This window comes from Erinaceus europaeus, chromosome 7, assembly GCF_950295315.1.
Source record: "Erinaceus europaeus chromosome 7, mEriEur2.1, whole genome shotgun sequence".
Taxonomy (NCBI): domain Eukaryota; kingdom Metazoa; phylum Chordata; class Mammalia; order Eulipotyphla; family Erinaceidae; genus Erinaceus; species Erinaceus europaeus.
The window spans coordinates 687,115-698,705 of NC_080168.1; the positions used below are offsets into that span (position 1 = coordinate 687,115).

At 61.8% G+C, this 11,591-nt stretch overlaps 1 protein-coding gene across 1 annotated transcript in view; it reads left to right on the top strand.

Annotated features, from left to right (window-relative positions):
- The window catches only part of ASB1 (ankyrin repeat and SOCS box containing 1), a 491,590-nt gene that overhangs the window by 45,382 nt on the left and 434,617 nt on the right, over positions 1-11,591 (top strand). The gene's annotated exons all lie outside the window — the stretch shown is intronic.

The following is an 11,591-nucleotide window of genomic DNA, read 5'->3' on the forward strand; positions in this document are numbered from 1 at the left end:
CGGGTCTAGACCCCCCCACACATATGCTCAGCATCAAGAGCTCTTTGAAGATGGGTCCAAACGTTTGTTTGTAGTCTTTGACAGGAAGTTGTTTCTCAAAGCTGCCGTGGGCTGCGGCCCTGGGCCAGGCCTCCCGGCACCTCAGGCTGGTGAGGCTGGGGATGCCCCTACCCTGAGGGCGCCAGCCCCCTCCCCCCCATTCTCCCGGGGCATCTCCTGAACTTCCACAGTGGTGGCCCTTGCCGGGTCTCCGTCCTGCTTAGGAGGGAAGCCTGCACGAGGCCTGTCCCCCTGGGACCCTGGGCTCCTGTCCTGCCCTGCCCTCCTGACTTGGCAGAGTCTGAAGCGTGAGGGGAGGGTTCCCAGCCCCTCAGCCTTGTGGGTCAGCCTTGTGGGCTCAAATGCTGCACCACAGCCCCTTGGCCAGGCTGCAGGGACCCCAAAATGAAGGGGCGTGTTCTCTGCCACTTGGGGTTCAGGGCTGTGGACGGGGCTGCCAGGTTCTCCTCTTGGGCACCACCTCACGGCATCTCGTGGTGGGGGGCCCTTGGCCCTGGGGTGTCAGCGGGCGTGGAGCCTGCACCTAGGGGCCTGGAGCACCCCAGAGCACTGGAGGCCATCAGGCCACCCACCTCCACGAGTCCACATTCCCCTGGTGCCAAGCTTCCTCCCTCGGGGGCCGTGGAGCCCCAGTCCTGGCCGCTCAGGGACCCCACCTTCCTGGGGGGTGGGAGGGCCCTGTCCTCTCTTCCGGCAGCTTCTCCAAGGAACAACCACCCTCACCCCCTCCTGCCTGCTTCGCTGGGGACATGGCCCCTGTGAGGCCTGGGGCCCCAGGTTTGGAGAGGCCACCTGACCCTCACCTGGCAGGAACCCTGACACCACATGGCAGTGCTACAGACCACCTCGGGGAGCTCTGTACGGAGAGTGTCTGCAGCACAGCCCCCACCGCCCCTTCCCCCCCCATGCCAGCCTCTTGCTGGGGGGTCTCTGTTCATGCCGCCACCCTCCCCAGAGGAGTCCCGCTTTCTTCCCGGTGGGGGGCCCCGCTCCCCATTCCTGGCACGCAAGGACTCACGCTCTTGGGGCCCTTTCATCACTTTTGGGGGGGTTGTCCCTCCACATTCTCAGCTGGAAGAGTTTAAGGCGGGCTCCCTCTCCCGGCGTGGTGCCCCCCTGCAAATGGGGCCCACATGCTCCGCCATGGGGAGACAGAGGCTGCCAGGAATGTGGGGGCCCTGGAAGGAAGGAGGCTCCCCTGCCCACAGAGAGGAGGCGCCCAGATGCCAGCTGGCCCTCAGAGTCCACTTGGTGTCCCTAGTCCTCACTTTGGGTGGGCGCAGAGACCCGGTCCTCAGCAGGGCCGCCCAGCAGGGTGGGTGCAGAGACCCGGTCTTCAGTAGGGCCGCCCGGCAGGGTGGGTGCAGAGACCCGGTCTTCAGCAGGCAGGGCTGCCCAGCAGGGTGGGCGCAGAGACCCGGCCCCCAGCAGGCAGGGCTGCCCAGCAGGGTGGGCGCAGAGACCCGGCCCCCAGCAGGCAGGGCTGCCCAGCAGGGTGGGCGCAGAGACCCGGCCCCCAGCAGGCAGGGCTGCCCAGCAGGGTGGGCGCAGAGACCCGGCCCCCAGCAGGCAGGGCTACCCAGCAGGGTGGGCGCAGAGACCCGGCCCCCAGCAGGGCCTCCCAGCAGGTGAGCAGACACCTTCTCTTGGGCCAGGCGGCTTCCTCCTGACAAGAGTCAGAGAGGGAGAGACACCAGAGAGGCAGCTTCTTGAACCCCAGGTGGAGGTCGGGGTCGGGGGGCTTGAACCCAGGCCCGGTGTGCAGGGGAGATGTGCACTACTCGCCCGACTGTCAGCCCCTGCACACCCAGCTCCCCACCCAGCTCCAGAGTGGCCCAGGAGCAGGGCTGTCCCTGTGGGTAGCCCCAAGGGTGCACCCCAGGGTGCGGTGGGTAGCCTGCCCCTGCCAGCCGTGCTCCCTCGCTGAGCTGCCCTGCTCGGGGCTGCCTGCAGACGTGGAGGCTCGGCCTGAGCACCCAGGGACGCAGGTGGGGGCCCTTCCTCGGAGCTTGGGGTGGGACTGGGGTGTCAGTCCTGACTGAGTTGGGTCCTCCTGTGGTCCCCTGGGGGGTCTGCGTGGGCTTGGGGGTCCTCACCATCACCCCCTCCTGGGGGAACCTGGGTCCCTGCACCCCTCCCCTGGGGTCCAGGCTCCTCATCCTTGACTCCCGACCCCTTGCTGGTCACCCCGGAGACCCCCAAACCCCTCTGCTCAGTGGCATGTTCCAGCCTGCGACCCTCGTCTTCACGGGTCCTCACCTGGTGGGAGCCCTGGTGCCACGTGACAGCACCGTAGACCGCCTCAGGGAGGTCCTCAGGAGTGTAGCTCACCCTGCGGCTTTGCTCCGGGGGGGTCACCCAGAGGCCCCCCCATGTGCTCAGACTGAAGGCTGGGTGGTGACTGGGACAGGCTGGAGGTGCAGCCCTGGTATCGTGACCCCACCATCACGCTCCCCACCCCTCTCTGGAGGCACCTGGCGTGGGGCCTCTACTTGAGGAAACAGAGCCCTGTCCTCTGCCCCACCCTCACCCCTGGCTGCTTTAGCCTGTTACATCCTGCTTTCCACTCAGGAGGCCCTGGGTTCGAGCCCTGGTACCATGTGAGAGCTCCGTGCAAGGAGGGAGCTGTGTAGACGCTGGAGCGGCCTCTGCTGTCTGTCTGCGAGTCTGTCTGTCTTCACTCTGGGGAATGAAATCCCTGTTCTGAGCGTGGTCCCAGCAGCTGGGCCATGCCCTGTTCCTTGGGCATCTGGTGGGCTCCTGGGGCCACGAGCAAGAGGGGTCTGGGGGTCTGAGCGGGCTCCCCGCAGAAAGAGAAGCCTCCTCCCTGCAGAGCCCTGGCTGGGGCAGAAAGAGGAGGCATCAGGGGTGACAGCCCGGCCTAGGGCTGGTGCCTGCTGCCTGCTGCCTGCTGCCTGCTGCCTGCTGCCTGCTGCCTGCTGCCTGCTGCCTGGTGCCTGCTCCCTGCTGCCTGCTCCCTGCTGCCTGCTGCCTGGTGCCTGCTCCCTGCTGCCTGCTGCCTGGTGCCTGGTGCCTGGTGCCTGGTGCCTGGTGCCTGGTGTCTGCTCCCTGCTGCCTGCTGCCTGGTGCCTGGTGCCTGCTGCCTGGTGCCTGCTGCCTGGTGCCTGGTGCCTGCTGCCTGCTGCCTGCTGCCTGGTGCCTGCTGCCTGGTGCCTGGTGCCTGCTGCCTGGTGCCTGCTGCCTGGTGCCTGGTGTCTGCTCCCTGCTGCCTGCTGCCTGGTGCCTGCTGCCTGCTGCCTGGTGCCTGGTGCCTGCTGCCTGGTGCCTGGTGTCTGCTGCCTGCTGCCTGGTGCCTGGTGCCTGGTGCCTGGTGCCTGGTGCCTGGTGCCTGCTGCCTGCTGCCTGCTGCCTGGTGCCTGCTGCCTGCTGCCTGCTGCCTGGTGCCTGCTGCCTGGTGCCTGCTGCCTGCTGCCTGGTGCCTGGTGCCTGGTGCCTGCTGCCTGCTGCCTGCTGCCTGCTGCCTGGTGCCTGCTGCCTGGTGCCTGCTGCCTGCTGCCTGGTGCCTGCTGCCTGCTGCCTGGTGCCTGCTGCCTGGTGCCTGCTGCCTGGTGCCTGGTGCCTGGTGCCTGCTGCCTGGTGCCTGGTGCCTGGTGCCTGGTGCCTGGTGCCTGCTGCCTGCTGCCTGGTGCCTGGTGCCTGCTGCCTGGTGCCTGCTGCCTGCTGCCTGGTGCCTGGTGCTGGTGTCTGGTGCCTGGTGCCTGGTGCCTGCTGCCTGGTGCCTGCTGCCTGGTGCCTGCTGCCTGCTGCCTGCTGCCTGCTGCCTGGTGCCTGGTGCCTGCTGCCTGGTGCCTGCTGCCTGGTGCCTGCTGCCTGCTGCCTGGTGCCTGCTGCCTGGTGCCTGCTGCCTGCTGCCTGGTGCCTGCTGCCTGCTGCCTGGTGCCTGGTGCCTGGTGCCTGCTGCCTGGTGCCTGCTGCCTGGTGCCTGGTGCCTGGTGCCTGCTGCCTGGTGCCTGGTGCCTGGTGCCTGGTGCCTGCTGCCTGCTGCCTGCTGCCTGGTGCCTGCTGCCTGGTGCCTGCTGCCTGCTGCCTGCTGCCTGCTGCCTGCTGCCTGGGGGCCTCTTTTCTTTCCTTTTTTTAGTTCCTCCAGTGCACCTGCAGTTTATCTTCATAGCTGACGGAGGCAGGGGAGCAATAGCTCCCCTACATGATGCGCTACTTTGCCGTGAGCTTACACAGGTTCTCACATGGATGAGAGAGGGAGAAGGAGAGAGTGAGAGAGGGAGAGGGAGACAGAGAGAGACAGGGAGAGAGAGGATGGGAGAGAGAGAGAGGGAAAGAGAGAAATGGAGAGAAGTAGAGAAAGGAGAGAGAGAGGGAGATAGATGGAGAGGGAGAGACTGGGAGAGAGGAGGGGAGAGAGAAAGAGAGGGATAGAGAGAGGGAGATAGAGGGAGATAGAGGGAGGGAGAGAGAGGGAGAGAGAGAGGGAGGGATACAGAAACAGGGAGAGATGAAGAGAGAGGGAGGGAAGGAGAGAGAGAGGAAGAGAGGGAGAGAGAGGGACACAGAGAGAGGGAGGGAGAGAGAGGGAAGGAGAGAGAAACAGGGAGAGATGAGAGAGAGAGAGAGAGAGACGGAGGGATGGAGAGGGAGGGAAAGAGAAAGAGGGAGAGGAGGAGGAGAGAGAGGGAGGGAGAGGGAGTGAGGGAGAGAGGACTGGGCTGGTGTTTGCAGGCATGCAGAGTAGGAAGGTGCAAGAAGCACAGGCAGACACCATCAGCGCAGGACTGCGGGCTGCAGGCTCCCCGCTCCGTCTCTGGCCCCCGTGCACCAGACACCAGAGTGGTGCTCTGATGTCTGTCTGTCTCTCTGTCTGTCTATCATCTATCTCTCCCCATCCCTCCCTCCCTCTCCTCCATTTAATTTGAAGCTACTCACTTTTTAAAAAATGTCACCCTTTTATTTTATTTTTTATTATTATTTTGCCTCCAGGGTTATTGCTGGGGCTCAGTGCCTGTATTGTGAATCCACTGTTCTTGGAGGCCATTTTCCCCACTTTGTTGTCCTTGTTGTGGTTATTATTGTTGTTGTTATTGATGTCGTTGTTGTTGGACAGGACGGAGAGAAATGGAGAGAGGAGAGGAAGACAGAGAGGAGGAGAGAAAGACAGACACCCGCAGACCTGCTTCACCGCCTGTGAAGCGACTCCCCTGAAGGGAGCCGGGGGCTAGAACTGGGATCCTTACGCCGGTCCTTGCACTTTGCGCCACCTGTGCTTAACCCACTATGCCACTGCCCGACCCCCATGGACCCAAATTCTTTATGGGGAGCAGCAGGTGGGAGTTCTGGCTTCTGTCATTGCTTTTCTCTGGACATGGGTGTTGGCAGGTGGACCCACACCCCCAGCCTGTGTCTGTCTGTCCCTAGTGGGGCAGGGCTCTGGGGAGGGGGGCTCTAGGACACAGGGGTGAGGGCGTCTGCCCAGGGAAGGCAGGATGGTGTCATGGCAGCATCTGCAGCTTGGTGGCTGGAAGTTGGTTGCCTCCCTTTAACCCCTCCTGTGCCACACCTGGGCCGGCCTCCCTCTGGCCACTGAGATCCCAAGGTGTGTCACCTTGTTAAAGCTCCCCCATGGCCTGCGAGTGATTTCCCTGTGCTTCTCCAACCTGTCCTGCTCCCACTTCCTGTGCGACTTTTAAATCCAGCCCCACCCCGTCGTGGGGGACGTGTGTGCGGACTTGGTGCTGCAACGTGTCCTTGTGTCCAGGCCTGGTTCTCCCTGTCTGTCCCTGCTCTGACCCCAAAGGGTCCACATCACAGATGCACATGGCAGATGGGGGGAGGGTTGTCTGCGGGTGCTGTGTCTATCTTTGTCTCCTGGAGATCAAGTGTGTGGCGGGGGAGATAGCATCATGGTTCTGTAAGGAGCCTCTCCTGCCTGAGGCTCCAAATCCCCAGGTTCAATCCCCCACACCACCATCAGCCAGAGCTGAGCAGGGCTCTGGGAAAAAAAAATCAAGCCTGGAGAGGTTGTGGGGACCAAGGGCCCTCCTCACTGCTGGTGGGAATGTCAGTGGTCCAGCCCCTGTGCAGAGCAGTCTGGAGAACTCTAAGAAGGCTAGAGTTCTGGAGGTGCTGAGGGCCAAGAGTTTTGGGGCCCATTTGTGACCACAGAGTCACTAGAGTTGGGAGGGACAGTCCTCCTGAGGGGCCGGGGGCATTTGAGGAAGGGGGTGTCTATTCCACGGGCCCTGCTGGCCACCTCCCACCCCGGCCCGGGCATCTGGGGGCCTCTCTCCCGGGGCTGACACACAGGCCTCTGTTGTCCGAATTGAAATTTCACACTCAGGGTGGGGGTCAGTGGGCAGCTGGCGGGGGTGGGATGCCGCCCCCCATCACCCTCCCGCCGCGTGCGTCAGAGGCCCCGTGCCGAGCTGCTCACATCTGGCCGTCCCCCACCCCGGCGGCCCCCTCAGCGTCTGAAGTGAGCCTGTCCCTCTCATCTGGGCAACACATCAGCTGTGGCCTGCCCGCCCGCCCGCCCGCCCGCCTGCCCGCTCCGGCAGATGTCCCGGCTTGTGGGGGGGATGCCTTGGAGAAGCCTAAGAGACTTTCCTGTCCCGTCTCAAATCAGGATGAGGGGAGGGGGTTTCTGTGCCAAGAGCAGGTAGGGGCTCAAGCCTGGTGGCCTCTGTAAATCACTGACATCCTCTGTCCCCAGAGCTGTCACCTGCCTGTTTCTAGGTGTCTGTCCCAACTCTGCCCTGACCTACAGCCGTGTCCCCAGGCCACCGTGGTGCCACAATCTGCAGCTCACAGGGCCAAGAGAGGCATCTGGTTGCCGACTCTAATTGTCCACATTCCCGTGTGCTGGGCGTGGCCCCTCCTGGCTCTCGGAGGTCCCTGAGGAGCCTGTGGAGGCTGGCAGCTCCCCCTGGGGACGGCCACCCCCTCTGTGCTGTCCCTACATGGCCAAGTGTACGGGGGGGGGCGCTCCTGGACGAGGCCCCCGTGGTGGCTTCCATCAGCAGGCTTGGCCTGGGGGAGGGCCATTTGGACTTCTTCCAGACGGCGGGGACCTCTTGGATGGCACAGAACCAAAGGACCCCAAAGCCAGCAGCTCCCCTCGACAAAGGCCTGACCTGCAGTGATGTGTGACGGGCAGCGAGGTGGGCCTGGCTGTGGAGGGAGGTCAGGTGGAAACTCTCCTCAGAGCGGGCAGGGTGACGGGTTCCCGACGTCACTTCCGGTCTGTCCTTTCCCTGGCTCCCGGCCTGAGTACGGCCCTCACCCTTTTTATTTTGCCTCCAGGGTTGTCTCTGGGGCTCGGTGCCGGCATTACAAACCCACTGCTCCTGGTGGCCAGTTTTTCCATTTTTATTGGACGGGACAGAGAGAGATTGAGAGGGGAGGAGGAGACAGAGAGGGAGAGAGACAGAGAGACACCTGTAGCCCTGCTTCACCACTTGTGAAGCTTCCCCCCGCAGGTAGGGAGCGGGGCCTTGAACCCAGGTCCTTGTGTATCACACTATGTTTACTTAGCTGGGTGTACCACTGCCTGACCTCCCCTGACCCTCACCCATCATGCTGTGGTCTTGTAGCCTCTGGGGCTCCATTCCCAGACACCCCAAAACTCAGAGATCAACTGGAGACACTGGGAGCACCCAGTTGTGGGGCTGATGGGGACGTGGGGGCACAGAGGCCTGCTCCCACCTGCAGGGATGGCCACCGTGCGGGAGACACTCAGGACAGGGACACGGAGCCAGAGCTGGGCAGGAGGGGCAGGTGAGCCCTGAGGGCCGGGGGCCAGGGTCCTTTGCTCAGCACACACCACTAGAGCACCCCACCCTGAGCTGGGGGGCCCAGGGGGACCCTGCCCGAGGCTGGGGTGCGGTTTGGCGAGGAGGCAGACAGCACGCCAGGCCTGGCCACAGTGAGCCCGAGGGTGGCCCCCATCTGTCCCCACCTGCCCCCCCCTAGTGAGACCACACTCGTGGGGGTGGGCGGCCCCGTGGCATTCTCCGGACATGGCCTCAGAGCTGCCACACCGGCCGGCCACGTGTGTGGATGCCAGCGGGCGGGGCCGGGGGCAGCTTAACCATCTGCAGCTGGCTCTCCATGTGGGGCTGCGAGGGAGTCCGTCCGCAGAGCGGCCGTGAAACATCAGCTGACAGTGGTGGTCCCAGATGGCCGGGCCTCCGGGAAGCGGGGGCTTTGAAGATGGTGGTGTCCGTCCGGGGCAGCTTCTGGGATGGGCAGACCCAGAGGTGGAGGGAGGGATGGACGGCTGGGCGGGTGGGTGGAAAGCTCGGGACAGGCCGAGGGCCAAGTGGATGTCTGTTAACGACGTGCGTGGGCCAAACTCACCCGAGGAAAAGTGGGCACCTCACGCCTCTTGGAAGAGACAAGCCCACCTATGGCCGTCTCGAGGGACCAAGCAGAATGGCTCTGTGGGCTGCACACTCCCCAACCCTGGTCTAGACACAGAGGGGGAAGGGTGAGCACATGCTAGCAAGAAAGGACAGATGGATGGACAGATGGTGGATGGATGGATGGATGGAAGAATAAGCAGGTAGATGGATGGAAGAGTGATGGATGGGAGTTGGGCGGTAGCGCAACGGATTAAGTGCACGTGGCACGAAGCACAAGGACCGGCGTAAAGATCCCTGATCGAGCCCCCGGCTCCCCACCTGCAGGGGAGTCGCTTCACAGGCGGTGAAGCAGGTCTGCAGGTGTCTGTCTTTCTCTCCCCCTCTCTGTCTTCCCCTCCTCTCTCCATTTCTCTCTGTGTCCTATCCAACAGCGACAACATCAACAACAGCAACAATAATAACAACAACAATAAAATAACAACGGCAAAAAAAGGGAGAATGAATAAATAAATAATTAAGAAAAGAGTGATGGATGATGGGTGGATTGATGGCTAATGGATAGATGGGTGATGGATGGATAGATGGGTGGGTGATGGATGGATGGTTAGATGGGTGGATGTATGAATGGAAGAATGAGGGATGGAGGATTGATGGGTAATGGAAGGGTGGATGATGGATGGATAGTTGATGGATGATAGATGGATGGAATAATGGATGGATGGAAGGATAATGGATGGATGGATGGCTGAATGCGAGGACAGGAAGATGGATGATAGAGATGGTGTGAGTGAGGACGGCTTCTCAGGAGCCCTGCTCAGCAGGTGAGTCTTTCTCCAGGTGGAGGCAGGTCCCAGGTCCTGCTCCTGCGGTGGGGGGTTGGTGCAGGTGGGCTGGGAGTCTCTGGTCCCCCCCCCCCCGTGTTGCGTTCTCCAGGGTTGCCGTGCCGGCTTACTCGACTGAGGCTGCAGGCCCCTCACCACCCACCTCTAGTCTGTGGCACCCTGGTGGCTTCCAGTCACCTCACCGAGGCTCAGAGATCTCTGTCCCCAGAGAGAACAGTCACGCCAATGTCCTCTGTGCCGGCAGGGAGAGACCCAGTGGCCTGTGACTTGGGGCAAGTCCCACTGTGTCTCTGCAGGCGGGCTGGGCCTGTTTTTTTTTTTCTCCTTTTATTGCCTTTTTAGGGACAGGGAGGTAGCTCATTGTGTTAGAACACAGTACTTGAAGCCCCCAGAGAACCCGGTTCAGTTCCTGGGACTGTCATAAACCAGAGCTGAGTGGTACAAAACCAGCCAACCAGCCAACGGATCAAGAGCCCAGTGTTGGGGCCGAGAGGCGGGCTTAACTGTGGGTCTGGCGGCTTGGGAAGATGGGGGATACACGTCAGAGAACCACCTCCCCCTCTGCTAGGGCCTGGAGCCCCTGGGGACGAGTCAGAGCAGTGGGTCCATGAGACAGAGGCAGGGGCTCTGCCCCTGGCATCCAGCTTTTAAAAATTATTATTATTATCTTTATTTGATAGAGACAGCGAGAAATCAAGAGGAAGGGGGATATAGAGAGGGACAGAGAGAGACTGAGAGACACCTGTAGCCCTGCTTCTCCACTCCTGAAGCTTCCTCTGTAGTCAGGGACCGGAGCTTGAATCCAGCTCCTTGCACATTACAACATGTGCGCTCCACCAGGTGCTCCCCCACCCAGCCCCCCAGCTCTTCTCTCTCCACCGTGAGACTCATCTGGTCTCAGGCCCTGGCAGCTGGCCGAGGTTCTCCGCCGGTGAAACCACATGTGTGTACTTGGCGTCGTGCTTGAGCCTCTGTGGCCTCTGGCTAGTGGCCGTGCCCCGGCCCCCCAGACCCGGACCCTGCCGAGCTGCCTTCCTTACGGGGCTGGTCAGCCTTGGCGCTGGGACACACCAGGTCCACCCTCGAAACCCTGCAGGGAAACGGGGTGCAGAGGGAGGGCCCAGCCGCCCCCCCCCCCATGGTCACACAGCTGTGCAGAGCGCCTCGAAGCCAGCCTCGTCCAGGGAACCAGAAAGCCCCCACTCACCCGCTACTGCAGGCTCAAGTCGGGCACAAACCCGGGGAGTTTGCCAACATGGATCCCAAGGAAGGAGATTCTCCGGAAGCCGGGACAAATGGAGCCAGTCGGACAGTCATTCTTGGTCCAGCTGTGCCCGCCGCCCACCGCCCACCCTGACCCCGTCCGGCAGGCCAAAGACATCAGCCTGAGCATCCGCTGGGGGGCTGCCCGCCGGGGCCGTGAGGACACTCAGAGTTTCCGTGAGGCAAGAGGCCTGTTTGTGTTCAGGGGCTATGTACACGTGGAGCCAAGACTGTGTTTGCTTTTCCTCCAGAGCCCAGATTTCTAAGACAAACAGGACTGATCTCTTCAAGACACAAGACTGGGAAAAAATGTGTAAATAGAGTGCTGGACTCACAGTAAAGCCCAGGAAAGGCGGGCCGGGTGGTGGCATGCCCAGCGGAGAGCAAAGGCTGCCATGAGACACTGCACCGACGCTAGAGCAGGGCGGCAGGGGCCTCTCTGTCTCTCTTCCCACCGCTATCTCACTAGTATATGAATCAATCTTTTATTTTATTTACTTATTATTATTTTTATTGTTGTTTTGGTTATTATTATTGTTGTCAATGTCGTCATTGTTGGGTAGGACAGAGAGAAATGGAGAGAGGAGGGGAAGACAGAGAGGGGGAGAGACAGACAGACACCTGCAGACCTGCTTCACCGCCTGGGAAGCGACTCCCCTGCAGGTGGGGAGCCGGGGGCTCGAACCGGGATCCTTATGCCGGTCCTTGTGCTTCATGCCACGTGCTCTTAACCCACTGCGCCACCGCCCAGCCCCTTATTTACTTATTTTTATTATCTTTATTTATTTGTTGGATAGAGGCAGTCAGAAACGGAGAGGGAAAGGGAAATAGAGAGGGAGGAAGACAGACAGACAGACACCTGCAGCCCTACTCTTCCTCTTGTGAACCTTCCCCCCTGCAGGTGGGGACAGGGGCTTGAACCCAAGTCCTTGCGCACTGTGATGCGCATGCCACCACCTGGCCCGCTATTTTATTTTTTTAATAGAGGGAGGTGGGGGTAGGGGCACACCCAGTTGAGTGTACACATCACCATCGGTAAGGACAGGGGTTCGAAGCTTCACGAGTGGAGGAGCAGGGCTGCAGGGGTCTCTCT